This window comes from Carassius gibelio, chromosome A19 (genome assembly GCF_023724105.1).
Source record: "Carassius gibelio isolate Cgi1373 ecotype wild population from Czech Republic chromosome A19, carGib1.2-hapl.c, whole genome shotgun sequence".
Lineage (NCBI taxonomy): Eukaryota > Metazoa > Chordata > Actinopteri > Cypriniformes > Cyprinidae > Carassius > Carassius gibelio.
The window spans coordinates 1,655,761-1,680,000 of record NC_068389.1 but is presented as its reverse complement, the minus strand read 5'-3'; the positions used below and the strand labels follow the sequence as shown (position 1 = coordinate 1,680,000).

Genomic DNA, 24,240 nt, shown 5'->3' with positions numbered 1-24,240 from the left:
TAGACCTAAACCTGCTAAAATTCAGAGATCGGGCATTGACTCTTTTTTTTTTTTTTTTTGCAAGATTATTATATAATTTGTGAAAAATATCCAAAAATTTAAAGCACCTGGTATTCCCAGGCAGTCTCCCATCCATGTACTAACCTGGCCCAAAGCTGCTTATATTCAGAGATCGGGCATTGACTCTATTTTTTGCCAAATTTATTATATACTAAGTGAAAAAATTCCAAAAGCTTAAAGCACCTGGTATTCCTTGGCGGTCTCTCATCCAAGTACTAACCAGACCTAAACCTGCTAAGATTCAGAGATCGGGCATTGACTCTTTTTTTTTTTTTTTTTTTTTTTTTGCAAGATTATTATATAATTCGTGAAAAATATCCAAAAATTTAAAGCACCTGATATTCCCAGGCAGTCTCCCATCCATGTACTAACCTGGCGCAAACCTGCTTATATTCAGAGATCGGGCATTGACTCTATTTTTTGGCAAAATTATTATATACTAAGTGAAAAATTTCAAAAAAGCTTAGAGTACCTGGCATTCTCAGGCAGTCTCCCATCCAGGCACTAACCAGGCACAAACCTGCTTAGCTTCCGAGATCAGACAAGATCGGGCATAGCCAGGCTGGTATGGCCCTAAGCGAAGACTGCTGCAAAGAGAAGGCTATTTAAAGATCAGCCAATCTACTCGCCAGTACATTATAAAAGTAGGAAAGAAACCCCAAAAGCTTAAAGCACCTGGTATTCCTAGGCGGTCTCTCATCCAAGTACTAACCTGGCCCAAACCTGCTTTTGTTCAGAGATCGGGCATTGACTCTATTTTTTGCCAAATTTATTATATACTAAGTGAAAAAATTCCAAAAGCTTAAAGCACCTGGTATTCCTTGGCGGTCTATCATTCAAGTACTAACCAGACCTTAACCTGCTAAGATTCAGAGATCGGGCATTGACTTCTTCTTTTTTTTTTTTTTGCAAGATTATTATATAATTCGTGAAAAATATCCAAAAATTTAAAGCACCTGGTATTCCCAGGCAGTCTCCCATCCATGTACTAACCTGGCCCAAACCTGCTTATATTCAGAGATCGGGCATTGACTCTATTTTTTGCCAAATTTATTATATACTAAGTGAAAAAATTCCAAAAGCTTTAAGCACCTGGTATTCCTAGGCGGTCTTTCAACCAAGTACTAACCAGACCTAAACCTTCTAAGATTCAGAGATCGGGCATTGACTCTATTTTTTTTTTTTTTTTGCAAGATTATTATATAATTTGTGAAAAATATCCAAAAATTTAAAGCACCTGGTATTCCCAGGCAGTCTCCCATCCATGTACTAACCTGGCCCAAACCTGCTTATATTCAGAGATCGGGCACTGACTCTATTTTTTGCCAAATTTATTATATACTAAGTGAAAAAATTCCAAAAGCTTAAAGCACCTGGTATTCCTTGGCGGTCTATCATTCAAGTACTAACCAGACCTTAACCTGCTAAGATTCAGAGATCGGGCATTGACTTCTTCTTCTGCACCTGATATTCCCAGGCAGTCTCCCATCCATGTACTAACCTGGCGCAAACCTGCTTATATTCAGAGATCGGGCATTGACTCTATTTTTTGGCAAAATTATTATATACTAAGTGAAAAATTTCAAAATAGCTTAGAGTACCTGGCATTCTCAGGCGGTCTCCCATCCAGGCACTAACCAGGCCCAAACCTGCTTAGCTTCCGAGATCAGACAAGATCGGGCATAGCCAGGCTGGTATGGCCATAAGCGAAGACTGCTGCAAAGAGAAGGCTATTTAAAGATCAGCCAATCTACTCGCCAGTACATTATAAAAGTAGGAAAGAAACCCCAAAAGCTTAAAGCACCTGGTATTCCCAGGCAGTCTCCCATCCATGTACTAACCTGGCCCAAACCTGCTTATATTCAGAGATCGGGCATTGACTCTATTTTTTGCCAAATTTATTATATACTAAGTGAAAAAATTCCAAAAGCTTAAAGCACCTGGTATTCCTTGGCGGTCTCTCATCCAAGTACTAACCAGACCTAAACCTGCTAAGATTCAGAGATCGGGCATTGACTCTTTTTTTTTTTTTTGCAAGATTATTATATAATTTGTGAAAAAAATCCAAAAATTTAAAGCACCTGGTATTCCCAGGCAGTCTCCCATCCATGTACTAACCTGGCCCAAACCTGCTTATATTCAGAGATCGGGCATTGACTCTATTTGTTGCCAAATTTATTATATACTAAGTGAAAAAATTCCAAAAGCTTAAAGCACCTGGTATTCCTTGGCGGTCTCTCATCCAAGTACTAACCAGACCTAAACCTGCTAAGATTCAGAGATCGGGCATTGACTCTTTTTTTTTTTTTTTTTTTTTTTTGCAAGATTATTATATAATTTGTGAAAAATATCCAAAAATTTAAAGCACCTGATATTCCCAGGCAGTCTCCCATCCATGTACTAACCTGGCGCAAACCTGCTTATATTCAGAGATCGGGCATTGACTCTATTTTTTGGCAAAATTATTATATACTAAGTGAAAAATTTCAAAAAAGCTTACAGTACCTGGTATTCCCAGGCGGTCTCCCATCCAGGCACTAACCAGGCCCAAACCTGCTTAGCTTACGAGATCAGACAAGATCGGGCATAGCCAGGCTGGTATGGCCATAAGCGAAGACTGCTGCAAAGAGAAGGCTATTTAAAGATCAGCCAATCTACTCGCCAGTACATTATAAAAGTAGGAAAGAAACCCCAAAAGCTTAAAGCACCTGGTATTCCTAGGCGGTCTCTCATCCAAGTACTAACCTGGCCCAAACCTGCTTATATTCAGAGATCGGGCATTGACTCTATTTTTTGCCAAATTTATTATATACTAAGTGAAAAAATTCCAAAAGCTTAAAGCACCTGGTATTCCTTGGCGGTCTATCATTCAAGTACTAACCAGACCTTAACCTGCTAAGATTCAGAGATCGGGCATTGATTTCTTCTTTTTTTTTTTTTGCAAGATTATTATATAATTCGTGAAAAATATCCAAAAATTTAAAGCACCTGGTATTCCCAGGCAGTCTCCCATCCATGTACTAACCTGGCCCAAACCTGCTTATATTCAGAGATCGGGCATTGACTCTAATTTTTGGCAAATTTATTATATACTAAGTGAAAAATTCCAAAAGCTTTAAGCACCTGGTATTCCTAGGCGGTCTTTCAACCAAGTACTAACCAGACCTAAACCTGCTAAGATTCAGAGATCGGGCATTGACTCTATTTTTTTTTTTTTTTTTGCAAGATTATTATATAATTTGTGAAAAATATCCAAAAATTTAAAGCACCTGGCATTCCCAGGCAGTCTCCCATCCATGTACTAACCTGGCCCAAACCTGCTTATATTCAGAGATCGGGCACTGACTCTATTTTTTGCCAAATTTATTATATACTAAGTGAAAAAATTCCAAAAGCTTAAAGCACCTGGTATTCCTTGGCGGTCTCTCATCCAAGTACTAACCAGACCTAAACCTGCTAAGATTCAGAGATCGGGCATTGACTCTTTTTTTTTTTTTTTTTTTTTGCAAGATTATTATATAATTCGTGAAAAATATCCAAAAATTTAAAGCACCTGATATTCCCAGGCAGTCTCCCATCCATGTACTAACCTGGCGCAAACCTGCTTATATTCAGAGATCGGGCATTGACTCTATTTTTTGGCAAAATTATTATATACTAAGTGAAAAATTTCAAAATAGCTTAGAGTACCTGGCATTCCCAGGCGGTCTCCCATCCAGGCACTAACCAGGCCCAAACCTGCTTAGCTTCCGAGATCAGACAAGATCGGGCATAGCCAGGCTGGTATGGCCATAAGCGAAGACTGCTGCAAAGAGAAGGCTATTTAAAGATCAGCCAATCTACTCGCCAGTACATTATAAAAGTAGGAAAGAAACCCCAAAAGCTTAAAGCACCTGGTATTCCTAGGCGGTCTCTCATCCAAGTACTAACCTGGCCCAAACCTGCTTATATTCAGAGATCGGGCATTGACTCTAATTTTTGGCAAATTTATTATATACTAAGTGAAAAAATTCCAAAAGCTTAAAGCACCTGGTATTCCTTGGCGGTCTATCATTCAAGTACTAACCAGACCTTAACCTGCTAAGATTCAGAGATCGGGCATTGACTTCTTCTTTTTTTTTTTTTTTTTTTGCAAGATTATTATATAATTCGTGAAAAATATCCAAAAATTTAAAGCACCTGGTATTCCCAGGCAGTCTCCCATCCATGTACTAACCTGGCCCAAACCTGCTTATATTCAGAGATCGGGCATTGACTCTATTTTTTGCCAAATTTATTATATACTAAGTGAAAAAATTCCAAAAGCTTAAAGCACCTGGTATTCCTTGGCGGTCTCTCATCCAAGTACTAACTAGACCTAAACCTGCTAAAATTCAGAGATCGGGCATTGACTCTTTTTTTTTTTTTTTTTGCAAGATTATTATATAATTCGTGAAAAATATCCAAAAATTTAAAGCACCTGGTATTCCCAGGCAGTCTCCCATCCATGTACTAACCTGGCCCAAACCTGCTTATATTCAGAGATCGGGCATTGACTCTATTTTTTGCCAAATTTATTATATACTAAGTGAAAAAATTCCAAAAGCTTAAAGCACCTGGTATTCCTTGGCGGTCTCTCATCCAAGTACTAACCAGACCTAAACCTGCTAAGATTCAGAGATCGGGCATTGACTCTTTTTTTTTTTTTTTTTTTTTTTTTTGCAAGATTATTATATAATTCGTGAAAAATATCCAAAAATTTAAAGCACCTGATATTCCCAGGCAGTCTCCCATCCATGTACTAACCTGGCGCAAACCTGCTTATATTCAGAGATCGGGCATTGACTCTATTTTTTGGCAAAATTATTATATACTAAGTGAAAAATTTCAAAAAAGCTTAGAGTACCTGGCATTCTCAGGCAGTCTCCCATCCAGGCACTAACCAGGCACAAACCTGCTTAGCTTCCGAGATCAGACAAGATCGGGCATAGCCAGGCTGGTATGGCCCTAAGCGAAGACTGCTGCAAAGAGAAGGCTATTTAAAGATCAGCCAATCTACTCGCCAGTACATTATAAAAGTAGGAAAGAAACCCCAAAAGCTTAAAGCACCTGGTATTCCTAGGCGGTCTCTCATCCAAGTACTAACCTGGCCCAAACCTGCTTTTGTTCAGAGATCGGGCATTGACTCTATTTTTTGCCAAATTTATTATATACTAAGTGAAAAAATTCCAAAAGCTTAAAGCACCTGGTATTCCTTGGCGGTCTATCATTCAAGTACTAACCAGACCTTAACCTGCTAAGATTCAGAGATCGGGCATTGACTTCTTCTTTTTTTTTTTTTTTTGCAAGATTATTATATAATTCGTGAAAAATATCCAAAAATTTAAAGCACCTGGTATTCCCAGGCAGTCTCCCATCCATGTACTAACCTGGCCCAAACCTGCTTATATTCAGAGATCGGGCATTGACTCTATTTTTTGCCAAATTTATTATATACTAAGTGAAAAAATTCCAAAAGCTTTAAGCACCTGGTATTCCTAGGCGGTCTTTCAACCAAGTACTAACCAGACCTAAACCTGCTAAGATTCAGAGATCGGGCATTGACTCTATTTTTTTTTTTTTTTGCAAGATTATTATATAATTTGTGAAAAATATCCAAAAATTTAAAGCACCTGGTATTCCCAGGCAGTCTCCCATCCATGTACTAACCTGGCCCAAACCTGCTTATATTCAGAGATCGGGCACTGACTCTATTTTTTGCCAAATTTATTATATACTAAGTGAAAAAATTCCAAAAGCTTAAAGCACCTGGTATTCCTTGGCGGTCTATCATTCAAGTACTAACCAGACCTTAACCTGCTAAGATTCAGAGATCGGGCATTGACTTCTTCTTCTGCACCTGATATTCCCAGGCAGTCTCCCATCCATGTACTAACCTGGCGCAAACCTGCTTATATTCAGAGATCGGGCATTGACTCTATTTTTTGGCAAAATTATTATATACTAAGTGAAAAATTTCAAAATAGCTTAGAGTACCTGGCATTCTCAGGCGGTCTCCCATCCAGGCACTAACCAGGCCCAAACCTGCTTAGCTTCCGAGATCAGACAAGATCGGGCATAGCCAGGCTGGTATGGCCATAAGCGAAGACTGCTGCAAAGAGAAGGCTATTTAAAGATCAGCCAATCTACTCGCCAGTACATTATAAAAGTAGGAAAGAAACCCCAAAAGCTTAAAGCACCTGGTATTCCCAGGCAGTCTCCCATCCATGTACTAACCTGGCCCAAACCTGCTTATATTCAGAGATCGGGCATTGACTCTATTTTTTGCCAAATTTATTATATACTAAGTGAAAAAATTCCAAAAGCTTAAAGCACCTGGTATTCCTTGGCGGTCTCTCATCCAAGTACTAACCAGACCTAAACCTGCTAAGATTCAGAGATCGGGCATTGACTCTTTTTTTTTTTTTTTGCAAGATTATTATATAATTTGTGAAAAAAATCCAAAAATTTAAAGCACCTGGTATTCCCAGGCAGTCTCCCATCCATGTACTAACCTGGCCCAAACCTGCTTATATTCAGAGATCGGGCATTGACTCTATTTGTTGCCAAATTTATTATATACTAAGTGAAAAAATTCCAAAAGCTTAAAGCACCTGGTATTCCTTGGCGGTCTCTCATCCAAGTACTAACCAGACCTAAACCTGCTAAGATTCAGAGATCGGGCATTGACTCTTTTTTTTTTTTTTTTTTTTTTTTGCAAGATTATTATATAATTCGTGAAAAATATCCAAAAATTTAAAGCACCTGATATTCCCAGGCAGTCTCCCATCCATGTACTAACCTGGCGCAAACCTGCTTATATTCAGAGATCGGGCATTGACTCTATTTTTTGGCAAAATTATTATATACTAAGTGAAAAATTTCAAAAAAGCTTACAGTACCTGGTATTCCCAGGCGGTCTCCCATCCAGGCACTAACCAGGCCCAAACCTGCTTAGCTTACGAGATCAGACAAGATCGGGCATAGCCAGGCTGGTATGGCCATAAGCGAAGACTGCTGCAAAGAGAAGGCTATTTAAAGATCAGCCAATCTACTCGCCAGTACATTATAAAAGTAGGAAAGAAACCCCAAAAGCTTAAAGCACCTGGTATTCCTAGGCGGTCTCTCATCCAAGTACTAACCTGGCCCAAACCTGCTTATATTCAGAGATCGGGCATTGACTCTATTTTTTGCCAAATTTATTATATACTAAGTGAAAAAATTCCAAAAGCTTAAAGCACCTGGTATTCCTTGGCGGTCTATCATTCAAGTACTAACCAGACCTTAACCTGCTAAGATTCAGAGATCGGGCATTGATTTCTTCTTTTTTTTTTTTTGCAAGATTATTATATAATTCGTGAAAAATATCCAAAAATTTAAAGCACCTGGTATTCCCAGGCAGTCTCCCATCCATGTACTAACCTGGCCCAAACCTGCTTATATTCAGAGATCGGGCATTGACTCTATTTTTTGCCAAATTTATTATATACTAAGTGAAAAATTCCAAAAGCTTTAAGCACCTGGTATTCCTAGGCGGTCTTTCAACCAAGTACTAACCAGACCTAAACCTGCTAAGATTCAGAGATCGGGCATTGACTCTATTTTTTTTTTTTTTTTTTGCAAGATTATTATATAATTTGTGAAAAATATCCAAAAATTTAAAGCACCTGGCATTCCCAGGCAGTCTCCCATCCATGTACTAACCTGGCCCAAACCTGCTTATATTCAGAGATCGGGCACTGACTCTATTTTTTGCCAAATTTATTATATACTAAGTGAAAAAATTCCAAAAGCTTAAAGCACCTGGTATTCCTTGGCGGTCTCTCATCCAAGTACTAACCAGACCTAAACCTGCTAAGATTCAGAGATCGGGCATTGACTCTTTTTTTTTTTTTTTTTTTTGCAAGATTATTATATAATTCGTGAAAAATATCCAAAAATTTAAAGCACCTGATATTCCCAGGCAGTCTCCCATCCATGTACTAACCTGGCGCAAACCTGCTTATATTCAGAGATCGTGCATTGACTCTATTTTTTGGCAAAATTATTATATACTAAGTGAAAAATTTCAAAAAAGCTTAGAGTACCTGGCATTCCCAGGCGGTCTCCCATCCAGGCACTAACCAGGCCCAAACCTGCTTAGCTTCCGAGATCAGACAAGATCGGGCATAGCCAGGCTGGTATGGCCATAAGCGAAGACTGCTGCAAAGAGAAGGCTATTTAAAGATCAGCCAATCTACTCGCCAGTACATTATAAAAGTAGGAAAGAAACCCCAAAAGCTTAAAGCACCTGGTATTCCTAGGCGGTCTCTCATCCAAGTACTAACCTGGCCCAAACCTGCTTATATTCAGAGATCGGGCATTGACTCTATTTTTTGCCAAATTTATTATATACTAAGTGAAAAAATTCCAAAAGCTTAAAGCACCTGGTATTCCTTGGCGGTCTATCATTCAAGTACTAACCAGACCTTAACCTGCTAAGATTCAGAGATCGGGCATTGACTTCTTCTTTTTTTTTTTTTTTTGCAAGATTATTATATAATTCGTGAAAAATATCCAAAAATTTAAAGCACCTGGTATTCCCAGGCAGTCTCCCATCCATGTACTAACCTGGCGCAAACCTGCTTATATTCAGAGATCGGGCATTGACTCTATTTTTTGGCAAAATTATTATATACTAAGTGAAAAATTTCAAAATAGCTTAGAGTACCTGGCATTCCCAGGCGGTCTCCCATCCAGGCACTAACCAGGCCCAAACCTGCTTAGCTTCCGAGATCAGACAAGATCGGGCATAGCCAGGCTGGTATGGCCATAAGCGAAGACTGCTGCAAAGAGAAGGCTATTTAAAGATCAGCCAATCTACTCGCCAGTACATTATAAAAGTAGGAAAGAAACCCCAAAAGCTTAAAGCACCTGGTATTCCTAGGCGGTCTCTCATCCAAGTACTAACCTGGCCCAAACCTGCTTATATTCAGAGATCGGGCATTGACTCTATTTTTTGGCAAATTTATTATATACTAAGTGAAAAAATTCCAAAAGCTTAAAGCACCTGGTATTCCTTGGCGGTCTATCATTCAAGTACTAACCAGACCTTAACCTGCTAAGATTCAGAGATCGGGCATTGACTTCTTCTTTTTTTTTTTTTTTTTGCAAGATTATTATATAATTCGTGAAAAATATCCAAAAATTTAAAGCACCTGGTATTCCCAGGCAGTCTCCCATCCATGTACTAACCTGGCCCAAACCTGCTTATATTCAGAGATCGGGCATTGACTCTATTTTTTGCCAAATTTATTATATACTAAGTGAAAAAATTCCAAAAGCTTAAAGCACCTGGTATTCCTTGGCGGTCTCTCATCCAAGTACTAACTAGACCTAAACCTGCTAAAATTCAGAGATCGGGCATTGACTCTTTTTTTTTTTTTTTTTTGCAAGATTATTATATAATTCGTGAAAAATATCCAAAAATTTAAAGCACCTGATATTCCCAGGCAGTCTCCCATCCATGTACTAACCTGGCGCAAACCTGCTTATATTCAGAGATCGGGCATTGACTCTATTTTTTGGCAAAATTATTATATACTAAGTGAAAAATTTCAAAAAAGCTTAGAGTACCTGGCATTCTCAGGCAGTCTCCCATCCAGGCACTAACCAGGCACAAACCTGCTTAGCTTCCGAGATCAGACAAGATCGGGCATAGCCAGGCTGGTATGGCCCTAAGCGAAGACTGCTGCAAAGAGAAGGCTATTTAAAGATCAGCCAATCTACTCGCCAGTACATTATAAAAGTAGGAAAGAAACCCCAAAAGCTTAAAGCACCTGGTATTCCTAGGCGGTCTCTCATCCAAGTACTAACCTGGCCCAAACCTGCTTTTGTTCAGAGATCGGGCATTGACTCTATTTTTTGCCAAATTTATTATATACTAAGTGAAAAAATTCCAAAAGCTTAAAGCACCTGGTATTCCTTGGCGGTCTATCATTCAAGTACTAACCAGACCTTAACCTGCTAAGATTCAGAGATCGGGCATTGACTTCTTCTTTTTTTTTTTTTTTGCAAGATTATTATATAATTCGTGAAAAATATCCAAAAATTTAAAGCACCTGGTATTCCCAGGCAGTCTCCCATCCATGTACTAACCTGGCCCAAACCTGCTTATATTCAGAGATCGGGCATTGACTCTATTTTTTGCCAAATTTATTATATACTAAGTGAAAAAATTCCAAAAGCTTTAAGCACCTGGTATTCCTAGGCGGTCTTTCAACCAAGTACTAACCAGACCTAAACCTGCTAAGATTCAGAGATCGGGCATTGACTCTATTTTTTTTTTTTTTTGCAAGATTATTATATAATTTGTGAAAAATATCCAAAAATTTAAAGCACCTGGTATTCCCAGGCAGTCTCCCATCCATGTACTAACCTGGCCCAAACCTGCTTATATTCAGAGATCGGGCACTGACTCTATTTTTTGCCAAATTTATTATATACTAAGTGAAAAAATTCCAAAAGCTTAAAGCACCTGGTATTCCTTGGCGGTCTATCATTCAAGTACTAACCAGACCTTAACCTGCTAAGATTCAGAGATCGGGCATTGACTTCTTCTTCTGCACCTGATATTCCCAGGCAGTCTCCCATCCATGTACTAACCTGGCGCAAACCTGCTTATATTCAGAGATCGGGCATTGACTCTATTTTTTGGCAAAATTATTATATACTAAGTGAAAAATTTCAAAATAGCTTAGAGTACCTGGCATTCTCAGGCGGTCTCCCATCCAGGCACTAACCAGGCCCAAACCTGCTTAGCTTCCGAGATCAGACAAGATCGGGCATAGCCAGGCTGGTATGGCCATAAGCGAAGACTGCTGCAAAGAGAAGGCTATTTAAAGATCAGCCAATCTACTCGCCAGTACATTATAAAAGTAGGAAAGAAACCCCAAAAGCTTAAAGCACCTGGTATTCCCAGGCAGTCTCCCATCCATGTACTAACCTGGCCCAAACCTGCTTATATTCAGAGATCGGGCATTGACTCTATTTTTTGCCAAATTTATTATATACTAAGTGAAAAAATTCCAAAAGCTTAAAGCACCTGGTATTCCTTGGCGGTCTCTCATCCAAGTACTAACCAGACCTAAACCTGCTAAGATTCAGAGATCGGGCATTGACTCTTTTTTTTTTTTTGCAAGATTATTATATAATTTGTGAAAAAAATCCAAAAATTTAAAGCACCTGGTATTCCCAGGCAGTCTCCCATCCATGTACTAACCTGGCCCAAACCTGCTTATATTCAGAGATCGGGCATTGACTCTATTTGTTGCCAAATTTATTATATACTAAGTGAAAAAATTCCAAAAGCTTAAAGCACCTGGTATTCCTTGGCGGTCTCTCATCCAAGTACTAACCAGACCTAAACCTGCTAAGATTCAGAGATCGGGCATTGACTCTTTTTTTTTTTTTTTTTTTTTTTTGCAAGATTATTATATAATTCGTGAAAAATATCCAAAAATTTAAAGCACCTGATATTCCCAGGCAGTCTCCCATCCATGTACTAACCTGGCGCAAACCTGCTTATATTCAGAGATCGGGCATTGACTCTATTTTTTGGCAAAATTATTATATACTAAGTGAAAAATTTCAAAAAAGCTTACAGTACCTGGTATTCCCAGGCGGTCTCCCATCCAGGCACTAACCAGGCCCAAACCTGCTTAGCTTACGAGATCAGACAAGATCGGGCATAGCCAGGCTGGTATGGCCATAAGCGAAGACTGCTGCAAAGAGAAGGCTATTTAAAGATCAGCCAATCTACTCGCCAGTACATTATAAAAGTAGGAAAGAAACCCCAAAAGCTTAAAGCACCTGGTATTCCTAGGCGGTCTCTCATCCAAGTACTAACCTGGCCCAAACCTGCTTATATTCAGAGATCGGGCATTGACTCTATTTTTTGCCAAATTTATTATATACTAAGTGAAAAAATTCCAAAAGCTTAAAGCACCTGGTATTCCTTGGCGGTCTATCATTCAAGTACTAACCAGACCTTAACCTGCTAAGATTCAGAGATCGGGCATTGATTTCTTCTTTTTTTTTTTTTGCAAGATTATTATATAATTCGTGAAAAATATCCAAAAATTTAAAGCACCTGGTATTCCCAGGCAGTCTCCCATCCATGTACTAACCTGGCCCAAACCTGCTTATATTCAGAGATCGGGCATTGACTCTATTTTTTGCCAAATTTATTATATACTAAGTGAAAAATTCCAAAAGCTTTAAGCACCTGGTATTCCTAGGCGGTCTTTCAACCAAGTACTAACCAGACCTAAACCTGCTAAGATTCAGAGATCGGGCATTGACTCTATTTTTTTTTTTTTTTTTGCAAGATTATTATATAATTTGTGAAAAATATCCAAAAATTTAAAGCACCTGGCATTCCCAGGCAGTCTCCCATCCATGTACTAACCTGGCCCAAACCTGCTTATATTCAGAGATCGGGCACTGACTCTATTTTTTGCCAAATTTATTATATACTAAGTGAAAAAATTCCAAAAGCTTAAAGCACCTGGTATTCCTTGGCGGTCTCTCATCCAAGTACTAACCAGACCTAAACCTGCTAAGATTCAGAGATCGGGCATTGACTCTTTTTTTTTTTTTTTTTTTTGCAAGATTATTATATAATTCGTGAAAAATATCCAAAAATTTAAAGCACCTGATATTCCCAGGCAGTCTCCCATCCATGTACTAACCTGGCGCAAACCTGCTTATATTCAGAGATCGTGCATTGACTCTATTTTTTGGCAAAATTATTATATACTAAGTGAAAAATTTCAAAAAAGCTTAGAGTACCTGGCATTCCCAGGCGGTCTCCCATCCAGGCACTAACCAGGCCCAAACCTGCTTAGCTTCCGAGATCAGACAAGATCGGGCATAGCCAGGCTGGTATGGCCATAAGCGAAGACTGCTGCAAAGAGAAGGCTATTTAAAGATCAGCCAATCTACTCGCCAGTACATTATAAAAGTAGGAAAGAAACCCCAAAAGCTTAAAGCACCTGGTATTCCTAGGCGGTCTCTCATCCAAGTACTAACCTGGCCCAAACCTGCTTATATTCAGAGATCGGGCATTGACTCTATTTTTTGCCAAATTTATTATATACTAAGTGAAAAAATTCCAAAAGCTTAAAGCACCTGGTATTCCTTGGCGGTCTCTCATCCAAGTACTAACCAGACCTAAACCTGCTAAGATTCAGAGATCGGGCATTGACTCTTTTTTTTTTTTTGCAAGATTATTATATAATTTGTGAAAAAAATCCAAAAATTTAAAGCACCTGGTATTCCCAGGCAGTCTCCCATCCATGTACTAACCTGGCCCAAACCTGCTTATATTCAGAGATCGGGCATTGACTCTATTTGTTGCCAAATTTATTATATACTAAGTGAAAAAATTCCAAAAGCTTAAAGCACCTGGTATTCCTTGGCGGTCTCTCATCCAAGTACTAACCAGACCTAAACCTGCTAAGATTCAGAGATCGGGCATTGACTCTTTTTTTTTTTTTTTTTTTTTTTTTTTGCCAGATTATTATATAATTCGTGAAAAATATCCAAAAATTTAAAGCACCTGATATTCCCAGGCAGTCTCCCATCCATGTACTAACCTGGCGCAAACCTGCTTATATTCAGAGATCGGGCATTGACTCAATTTTTTGGCAAAATTATTATATACTAAGTGAAAAATTTCAAAAAAGCTTACAGTACCTGGTATTCCCAGGCGGTCTCCCATCCAGGCACTAACCAGGCCCAAACCTGCTTAGCTTACGAGATCAGACAAGATCGGGCATAGCCAGGCTGGTATGGCCATAAGCGAAGACTGCTGCAAAGAGAAGGCTATTTAAAGATCAGCCAATCTACTCGCCAGTACATTATAAAAGTAGGAAAGAAACCCCAAAAGCTTAAAGCACCTGGTATTCCTAGGCGGTCTCTCATCCAAGTACTAACCTGGCCCAAACCTGCTTATATTCAGAGATCGGGCATTGACTCTATTTTTTGCCAAATTTATTATATACTAAGTGAAAAAATTCCAAAAGCTTAAAGCACCTGGTATTCCTTGGCGGTCTATCATTCAAGTACTAACCAGACCTTAACCTGCTAAGATTCAGAGATCGGGCATTGATTTCTTCTTTTTTTTTTTTTTGCAAGATTATTATATAATTCGTGAAAAATATCCAAAAATTTAAAGCACCTGGTATTCCCAGGCAGTCTCCCATCCATGTACTAACCTGGCCCAAACCTGCTTATATTCAGAGATCGGGCATTGACTCTATTTTTTGCCAAATTTATTATATACTAAGTGAAAAAATTCCAAAAGCTTAAAGCACCTGGTATTCCTTGGCGGTCTCTCATCCAAGTACTAACCAGACCTAAACCTGCTAAGATTCAGAGATCGGGCATTGACTCTTTTTTTTTTTTTTTGCAAGATTATTATATAATTTGTGAAAAAAATCCAAAAATTTAAAGCACCTGGTATTCCCAGGCAGTCTCCCATCCATGTACTAACCTGGCCCAAACCTGCTTATATTCAGAGATCGGGCATTGACTCTATTTGTTGCCAAATTTATTATATACTAAGTGAAAAAATTCCAAAAGCTTAAAGCACCTGGTATTCCTTGGCGGTCTCTCATCCAAGTACTAACCAGACCTAAACCTGCTAAGATTCAGAGATCGGGCATTGACTCTTTTTTTTTTTTTTTTTTTTTTTTTGCAAGATTATTATATAATTCGTGAAAAATATCCAAAAATTTAAAGCACCTGATATTCCCAGGCAGTCTCCCATCCATGTACTAACCTGGCGCAAACCTGCTTATATTCAGAGATCGGGCATTGACTCTATTTTTTGGCAAAATTATTATATACTAAGTGAAAAATTTCAAAAAAGCTTACAGTACCTGGTATTCCCAGGCGGTCTCCCATCCAGGCACTAACCAGGCCCAAACCTGCTTAGCTTCCGAGATCAGACAAGATCGGGCATAGCCAGGCTGGTATGGCCATAAGCGAAGACTGCTGCAAAGAGAAGGCTATTTAAAGATCAGCCAATCTACTCGCCAGTACATTATAAAAGTAGGAAAGAAACCCCAAAAGCTTAAAGCACCTGGTATTCCTAGGCGGTCTCTCATCCAAGTACTAACCTGGCCCAAACCTGCTTATATTCAGAGATCGGGCATTGACTCTATTTTTTGCCAAATTTATTATATACTAAGTGAAAAAATTCCAAAAGCTTAAAGCACCTGGTATTCCTTGGCGGTCTATCATTCAAGAACTAACCAGACCTTAACCTGCTAAGATTCAGAGATCGGGCATTGATTTCTTCTTTTTTTTTTTTTTTGCAAGATTATTATATAATTCGTGAAAAATATCCAAAAATTTAAAGCACCTGGTATTCCCAGGCAGTCTCCCATCCATGTACTAACCTGGCCCAAACCTGCTTATATTCAGAGATCGGGCATTGACTCTATTTTTTGCCAAATTTATTATATACTAAGTGAAAAATTCCAAAAGCTTTAAGCACCTGGTATTCCTAGGCGGTCTTTCAACCAAGTACTAACCAGACCTAAACCTGCTAAGATTCAGAGATCGGGCATTGACTCTATTTTTTGGCAAAATTATTATATACTAAGTGAAAAATTTCAAAAAAGCTTAGAGTACCTGGCATTCTCAGGCGGTCTCCCATCCAGGCACTAACCAGGCACAAACCTGCTTAGCTTCCGAGATCAGACAAGATCGGGCATAGCCAGGCTGGTATGGCCCTAAGCGAAGACTGCTGCAAAGAGAAGGCTATTTAAAGATCAGCCAATCTACTCGCCAGTACATTATAAAAGTAGGAAAGAAACCCCAAAAGCTTAAAGCACCTGGTATTCCTAGGCGGTCTCTCATCCAAGTACTAACCTGGCCCAAACCTGCTTTTGTTCAGAGATCGGGCATTGACTCTATTTTTTGCCAAATTTATTATATACTAAGTGAAAAAATTCCAAAAGCTTAAAGCACCTGGTATTCCTTGGCGGTCTATCATTCAAGTACTAACCAGACCTTAACCTGCTAAGATTCAGAGATCGGGCATTGACTTCTTCTTTTTTTTTTTTTTTGCAAGATTATTATATAATTCGTGAAAAATATCCAAAAATTTAAAGCACCTGGTATTCCCAGGCAGTCTCCCATCCATGTACTAACCTGGCCCAAACCTGCTTATATTCAGAGATCGGGCATTGACTCTATTTTTTGCCAAATTTATTATATACTAAGTGAAAAAATTCCAAAAGCTTTAAGCACCTGGTATTCCTAGGCGGTCTTTCAACCAAGTACTAACCAGACCTAAACCTGCTAAGATTCAGAGATCGGGCATTGACTCTATTTTTTTTTTTTTTTTGCAAGATTATTATATAATTTGTGAAAAATATCCAAAAATTTAAAGCACCTGGTATTCCCAGGCAGTCTCCCATCCATGTACTAACCTGGCCCAAACCTGCTTATATTCAGAGATCGGGCACTGACTCTATTTTTTGCCAAATTTATTATATACTAAGTGAAAAAATTCCAAAAGCTTAAAGCACCTGGTATTCCTTGGCGGTCTATCATTCAAGTACTAACCAGACCTTAACCTGCTAAGATTCAGAGATCGGGCATTGACTTCTTCTTCTGCACCTGATATTCCCAGGCAGTCTCCCATCCATGTACTAACCTGGCGCAAACCTGCTTATATTCAGAGATCGGGCATTGACTCTATTTTTTGGCAAAATTATTATATACTAAGTGAAAAATTTCAAAATAGCTTAGAGTACCTGGCATTCTCAGGCGGTCTCCCATCCAGGCACTAACCAGGCCCAAACCTGCTTAGCTTCCGAGATCAGACAAGATCGGGCATAGCCAGGCTGGTATGGCCATAAGCGAAGACTGCTGCAAAGAGAAGGCTATTTAAAGATCAGCCAATCTACTCGCCAGTACATTATAAAAGTAGGAAAGAAACCCCAAAAGCTTAAAGCACCTGGTATTCCCAGGCAGTCTCCCATCCATGTACTAACCTGGCCCAAACCTGCTTATATTCAGAGATCGGGCATTGACTCTATTTTTTGCCAAATTTATTATATACTAAGTGAAAAAATTCCAAAAGCTTAAAGCACCTGGTATTCCTTGGCGGTCTCTCATCCAAGTACTAACCAGACCTAAACCTGCTAAGATTCAGAGATCGGGCATTGACTCTTTTTTTTTTTTTTGCAAGATTATTATATAATTTGTGAAAAAAATCCAAAAATTTAAAGCACCTGGTATTCCCAGGCAGTCTCCCATCCATGTACTAACCTGGCCCAAACCTGCTTATATTCAGAGATCGGGCATTGACTCTATTTGTTGCCAAATTTATTATATACTAAGTGAAAAAATTCCAAAAGCTTAAAGCACCTGGTATTCCTTGGCGGTCTCTCATCCAAGTACTAACCAGACCTAAACCTGCTAAGATTCAGAGATCGGGCATTGACTCTTTTTTTTTTTTTTTTTTTTTTTTTGCAAGATTATTATATAATTCGTGAAAAATATCCAAAAATTTAAAGCACCTGATATTCCCAGGCAGTCTCCCATCCATGTACTAACCTGGCGCAAACCTGCTTATATTCAGAGATCGGGCATTGACTCTATTTTTTGGCAAAATTATTATATACTAAGTGAAAAATTTCAAAAAAGCTTACAGTACCTGGTATTCCCAGGCGGTCTCCCATCCAGGCACTAACCAGGCCCAAACCTGCTTAGCTTACGAGATCAGACAAGATCGGGCATAGCCAGGCTGGTATGGCCATAAGCGAAGACTGCTGCAAAGAGAAGGCTATTTAAAGATCAGCCAATCTACTCGCCAGTACATTATAAAAGTAGGAAAGAAACCCCAAAAGCTTAAAGCACCTGGTATTCCTAGGCGGTCTCTCATCCAAGTACTAACCTGGCCCAAACCTGCTTATATTCAGAGATCGGGCATTGACTCTATTTTTTGCCAAATTTATTATATACTAAGTGAAAAAATTCCAAAAGCTTAAAGCACCTGGTATTCCTTGGCGGTCTATCATTCAAGTACTAACCAGACCTTAACCTGCTAAGATTCAGAGATCGGGCATTGATTTCTTCTTTTTTTTTTTTTGCAAGATTATTATATAATTCGTGAAAAATATCCAAAAATTTAAAGCACCTGGTATTCCCAGGCAGTCTCCCATCCATGTACTAACCTGGCCCAAACCTGCTTATATTCAGAGATCGGGCATTGACTCTATTTTTTGCCAAATTTATTATATACTAAGTGAAAAATTCCAAAAGCTTTAAGCACCTGGTATTCCTAGGCGGTCTTTCAACCAAGTACTAACCAGACCTAAACCTGCTAAGATTCAGAGATCGGGCATTGACTCTATTTTTTTTTTTTTTTTTGCAAGATTATTATATAATTTGTGAAAAATATCCAAAAATTTAAAGCACCTGGCATTCCCAGGCAGTCTCCCATCCATGTACTAACCTGGCCCAAACCTGCTTATATTCAGAGATCGGGCACTGACACTATTTTTTGCCAAATTTATTATATACTAAGTGAAAAAATTCCAAAAGCTTAAAGCACCTGGTATTCCTTGGCGGTCTCTCATCCAAGTACTAACCAGACCTAAACCTGCTAAGATTCAGAGATCGGGCATTGACTCTATTTTTTTTTTTTTTTTTGCAAGATTATTATATAATTCGTGAAAAATATCCAAAAATTTAAAGCACCTGATATTCCCAGGCAGTCTCCCATCCATGTACTAACCTGGCGCAAACCTGCTTATATTCAGAGATCGGGCATTGACTCTATTTTTTGGCAAAATTATTATATACTAAGTGAAAAATTTCAAAATAGCTTAGAGTACCTGGCATTCCCAGGCGGTCTCCCATCCAGGCACTAACCAGGCCCAAACCTGCTTAGCTTCCGAGATCAGACAAGATCGGGCATAGCCAGGCTGGTATGGCCATAAGCGAAGACTGCTGCAAAGAGAAGGCTATTTAAAGATCAGCCAATCTACTCGCCAGTACATTATAAAAGTAGGAAAGAAACCCCAAAAGCTTAAAGCACCTGGTATTCCTAGGCGGTCTCTCATCCAAGTACTAACCTGGCCCAAACCTGCTTATATTCAGAGATCGGGCATTGACTCTAATTTTTGGCAAATTTATTATATACTAAGTGAAAAAATTCCAAAAGCTTAAAGCACCTGGTATTCCTTGGCGGTCTATCATTCAAGTACTAACCAGACCTTAACCTGCTAAGATTCAGAGATCGGGCATTGACTTCTTCTTTTTTTTTTTTTTTTTGCAAGATTATTATATAATTCGTGAAAAATATCCAAAAATTTAAAGCACCTGGTATTCCCAGGCAGTCTCCCATCCATGTACTAACCTGGCCCAAACCTGCTTATATTCAGAGATCGGGCATTGACTCTATTTTTTGCCAAATTTATTATATACTAAGTGAAAAAATTCCAAAAGCTTAAAGCACCTGGTATTCCTTGGCGGTCTCTCATCCAAGTACTAACTAGACCTAAACCTGCTAAAATTCAGAGATCGGGCATTGACTCTTTTTTTTTTTTTTTTTGCAAGATTATTATATAATTTGTGAAAAATATCCAAAAATTTAAAGCACCTGGTATTCCCAGGCAGTCTCCCATCCATGTACTAACCTGGCCCAAACCTGCTTATATTCAGAGATCGGGCATTGACTCTATTTTTTGCCAAATTTATTATATACTAAGTGAAAAAATTCCAAAAGCTTAAAGCACCTGGTATTCCTTGGCGGTCTCTCATCCAAGTACTAACCAGACCTAAACCTGCTAAGATTCAGAGATCGGGCATTGACTCTTTTTTTTTTTTTTTTTTTTTTTTTGGAAGATTATTATATAATTCGTGAAAAATATCCAAAAATTTAAAGCACCTGATATTCCCAGGCAGTCTCCCATCCATGTACTAACCTGGCGCAAACCTGCTTATATTCAGAGATCGGGCATTGACTCTATTTTTTGGCAAAATTATTATATACTAAGTGAAAAATTTCAAAAAAGCTTAGAGTACCTGGCATTCTCAGGCAGTCTCCCATCCAGGCACTAACCAGGCACAAACCTGCTTAGCTTCCGAGATCAGACAAGATCGGGCATAGCCAGGCTGGTATGGCCCTAAGCGAAGACTGCTGCAAAGAGAAGGCTATTTAAAGATCAGCCAATCTACTCGCCAGTACATTATAAAAGTAGGAAAGAAACCCCAAAAGCTTAAAGCACCTGGTATTCCTAGGCGGTCTCTCATCCAAGTACTAACCTGGCCCAAACCTGCTTTTGTTCAGAGATCGGGCATTGACTCTATTTTTTGCCAAATTTATTATATACTAAGTGAAAAAATTCCAAAAGCTTAAAGCACCTGGTATTCCTTGGCGGTCTATCATTCAAGTACTAACCAGACCTTAACCTGCTAAGATTCAGAGATCGGGCATTGACTTCTTCTTTTTTTTTTTTTTTGCAAGATTATTATATAATTCGTGAAAAATATCCAAAAATTTAAAGCACCTGGTATTCCCAGGCAGTCTCCCATCCATGTACTAACCTGGCCCAAACCTGCTTATATTCAGAGATCGGGCATTGACTCTATTTTTTGCCAAATTTATTATATACTAAGTGAAAAAATTCCAAAAGCTTTAAGCACCTGGTATTCCTAGGCGGTCTTTCAACCAAGTACTAACCAGACCTAAACCTGCTAAGATTCAGAGATCGGGCATTGACTCTATTTTTTTTTTTTTTTTTGCAAGATTATTATATAATTTGTGAAAAATATCCAAAAATTTAAAGCACCTGGTATTCCCAGGCAGTCTCCCATCCATGTACTAACCTGGCCCAAACCTGCTTATATTCAGAGATCGGGCACTGACTCTATTTTTTGCCAAATTTATTATATACTAAGTGAAAAAATTCCAAAAGCTTAAAGCACCTGGTATTCCTTGGCGGTCTATCATTCAAGTACTAACCAGACCTTAACCTGCTAAGATTCAGAGATCGGGCATTGACTTCTTCTTCTGCACCTGATATTCCCAGGCAGTCTCCCATCCATGTACTAACCTGGCGCAAACCTGCTTATATTCAGAGATCGGGCATTGACTCTATTTTTTGGCAAAATTATTATATACTAAGTGAAAAATTTCAAAATAGCTTAGAGTACCTGGCATTCTCAGGCGGTCTCCCATCCAGGCACTAACCAGGCCCAAACCTGCTTAGCTTCCGAGATCAGACAAGATCGGGCATAGCCAGGCTGGTATGGCCATAAGCGAAGACTGCTGCAAAGAGAAGGCTATTTAAAGATCAGCCAATCTACTCGCCAGTACATTATAAAAGTAGGAAAGAAACCCCAAAAGCTTAAAGCACCTGGTATTCCCAGGCAGTCTCCCATCCATGTACTAACCTGGCCCAAACCTGCTTATATTCAGAGATCGGGCATTGACTCTATTTTTTGCCAAATTTATTATATACTAAGTGAAAAAATTCCAAAAGCTTAAAGCACCTGGTATTCCTTGGCGGTCTCTCATCCAAGTACTAACCAGACCTAAACCTGCTAAGATTCAGAGATCGGGCATTGACTCTTTTTTTTTTTTTTGCAAGATTATTATATAATTTGTGAAAAAAATCCAAAAATTTAAAGCACCTGGTATTCCCAGGCAGTCTCCCATCCATGTACTAACCTGGCCCAAACCTGCTTATATTCAGAGATCGGGCATTGACTCTATTTGTTGCCAAATTTATTATATACTAAGTGAAAAAATTCCAAAAGCTTAAAGCACCTGGTATTCCTTGGCGGTCTCTCATCCAAGTACTAACCAGACCTAAACCTGCTAAGATTCAGAGATCGGGCATTGACTCTTTTTTTTTTTTTTTTTTTTTTTTTTGCAAGATTATTATATAATTCGTGAAAAATATCCAAAAATTTAAAGCACCTGATATTCCCAGGCAGTCTCCCATCCATGTACTAACCTGGCGCAAACCTGCTTATATTCAGAGATCGGGCATTGACTCTATTTTTTGGCAAAATTATTATATACTAAGTGAAAAATTTCAAAAAAGCTTACAGTACCTGGTATTCCTTGGCGGTCTATCATTCAAGTACTAACCAGACCTTAACCTGCTAAGATTCAGAGATCGGGCATTGACTTCTTCTTTTTTTTTTTTTTTGCAAGATTATTATATAATTCGTGAAAAATATCCAAAAATTTAAAGCACCTGGTATTCCCAGGCAGTCTCCCATCCATGTACTAACCTGGCCCAAACCTGCTTATATTCAGAGATCGGGCATTGACTCTATTTTTTGCCAAATTTATTATATACTAAGTGAAAAAATTCCAAAAGCTTTAAGCACCTGGTATTCCTAGGCGGTCTTTCAACCAAGTACTAACCAGACCTAAACCTGCTAAGATTCAGAGATCGGGCATTGACTCTATTTTTTTTTTTTTTTTTGCAAGATTATTATATAATTTGTGAAAAATATCCAAAAATTTAAAGCACCTGGTATTCCCAGGCAGTCTCCCATCCATGTACTAACCTGGCCCAAACCTGCTTATATTCAGAGATCGGGCACTGACTCTATTTTTTGCCAAATTTATTATATACTAAGTGAAAAAATTCCAAAAGCTTAAAGCACCTGGTATTCCTTGGCGGTCTATCATTCAAGTACTAACCAGACCTTAACCTGCTAAGATTCAGAGATCGGGCATTGACTTCTTCTTCTGCACCTGATATTCCCAGGCAGTCTCCCATCCATGTACTAACCTGGCGCAAACCTGCTTATATTCAGAGATCGGGCATTGACTCTATTTTTTGGCAAAATTATTATATACTAAGTGAAAAATTTCAAAATAGCTTAGAGTACCTGGCATTCTCAGGCGGTCTCCCATCCAGGCACTAACCAGGCCCAAACCTGCTTAGCTTCCGAGATCAGACAAGATCGGGCATAGCCAGGCTGGTATGGCCATAAGCGAAGACTGCTGCAAAGAGAAGGCTATTTAAAGATCAGCCAATCTACTCGCCAGTACATTATAAAAGTAGGAAAGAAACCCCAAAAGCTTAAAGCACCTGGTATTCCCAGGCAGTCTCCCATCCATGTACTAACCTGGCCCAAACCTGCTTATATTCAGAGATCGGGCATTGACTCTATTTTTTGCCAAATTTATTATATACTAAGTGAAAAAATTCCAAAAGCTTAAAGCACCTGGTATTCCTTGGCGGTCTCTCATCCAAGTACTAACCAGACCTAAACCTGCTAAGATTCAGAGATCGGGCATTGACTCTTTTTTTTTTTTTTGCAAGATTATTATATAATTTGTGAAAAAAATCCAAAAATTTAAAGCACCTGGTATTCCCAGGCAGTCTCCCATCCATGTACTAACCTGGCCCAAACCTGCTTATATTCAGAGATCGGGCATTGACTCTATTTGTTGCCAAATTTATTATATACTAAGTGAAAAAATTCCAAAAGCTTAAAGCACCTGGTATTCCTTGGCGGTCTCTCATCCAAGTACTAACCAGACCTAAACCTGCTAAGATTCAGAGATCGGGCATTGACTCTTTTTTTTTTTTTTTTTTTTTTTTTGCAAGATTATTATATAATTCGTGAAAAATATCCAAAAATTTAAAGCACCTGATATTCCCAGGCAGTCTCCCATCCATGTACTAACCTGGCGCAAACCTGCTTATATTCAGAGATCGGGCATTGACTCTATTTTTTGGCAAAATTATTATATACTAAGTGAAAAATTTCAAAAAAGCTTACAGTACCTGGTATTCCCAGGCGGTCTCCCATCCAGGCACTAACCAGGCCCAAACCTGCTTAGCTTACGAGATCAGACAAGATCGGGCATAGCCAGGCTGGTATGGCCATAAGCGAAGACTGCTGCAAAGAGAAGGCTATTTAAAGATCAGCCAATCTACTCGCCAGTACATTATAAAAGTAGGAAAGAAACCCCAAAAGCTTAAAGCACCTGGTATTCCTAGGCGGTCTCTCATCCAAGTACTAACCTGGCCCAAACCTGCTTATATTCAGAGATCGGGCATTGACTCTATTTTTTGCCAAATTTATTATATACTAAGTGAAAAAATTCCAAAAGCTTAAAGC

At 38.8% G+C, this 24,240-nt stretch overlaps 1 protein-coding gene, 1 non-coding gene and 22 pseudogenes across 2 annotated transcripts in view; all 24 read right to left on the bottom strand.

Annotated features, from left to right (window-relative positions):
• Positions 1-24,240, bottom strand: part of LOC127934946 (E3 SUMO-protein ligase ZBED1) — a 157,632-nt gene that overhangs the window by 98,563 nt on the left and 34,829 nt on the right. The gene's annotated exons all lie outside the window — the stretch shown is intronic.
• Positions 521-639, bottom strand: LOC127937426 (uncharacterized; annotated as a pseudogene).
• On the bottom strand, positions 1,650-1,768 carry LOC127936630 (uncharacterized; annotated as a pseudogene).
• Positions 2,554-2,672, bottom strand: LOC127937900 (uncharacterized; annotated as a pseudogene).
• LOC127935995 (uncharacterized) lies at positions 3,739-3,857 on the bottom strand (annotated as a pseudogene).
• Positions 4,934-5,052, bottom strand: LOC127937425 (uncharacterized; annotated as a pseudogene).
• Positions 6,064-6,182, bottom strand: LOC127936629 (uncharacterized; annotated as a pseudogene).
• Positions 6,969-7,087, bottom strand: LOC127937899 (uncharacterized; annotated as a pseudogene).
• LOC127935994 (uncharacterized) lies at positions 8,154-8,272 on the bottom strand (annotated as a pseudogene).
• LOC127935992 (uncharacterized) lies at positions 8,777-8,895 on the bottom strand (annotated as a pseudogene).
• On the bottom strand, positions 9,682-9,800 carry LOC127937424 (uncharacterized; annotated as a pseudogene).
• Positions 10,811-10,929, bottom strand: LOC127936628 (uncharacterized; annotated as a pseudogene).
• LOC127937898 (uncharacterized) lies at positions 11,714-11,832 on the bottom strand (annotated as a pseudogene).
• LOC127935991 (uncharacterized) lies at positions 12,898-13,016 on the bottom strand (annotated as a pseudogene).
• Positions 13,804-13,922, bottom strand: LOC127937895 (uncharacterized; annotated as a pseudogene).
• On the bottom strand, positions 14,991-15,109 carry LOC127937723 (5S ribosomal RNA). Its single transcript, XR_008148504.1, has one exon. It is a non-coding gene; the product is annotated as a 5S ribosomal RNA (ribosomal RNA).
• LOC127937045 (uncharacterized) lies at positions 15,748-15,866 on the bottom strand (annotated as a pseudogene).
• On the bottom strand, positions 16,878-16,996 carry LOC127936627 (uncharacterized; annotated as a pseudogene).
• On the bottom strand, positions 17,783-17,901 carry LOC127937894 (uncharacterized; annotated as a pseudogene).
• Positions 18,966-19,084, bottom strand: LOC127935990 (uncharacterized; annotated as a pseudogene).
• Positions 20,158-20,276, bottom strand: LOC127937423 (uncharacterized; annotated as a pseudogene).
• Positions 21,289-21,407, bottom strand: LOC127936625 (uncharacterized; annotated as a pseudogene).
• On the bottom strand, positions 22,987-23,105 carry LOC127936624 (uncharacterized; annotated as a pseudogene).
• LOC127937893 (uncharacterized) lies at positions 23,892-24,010 on the bottom strand (annotated as a pseudogene).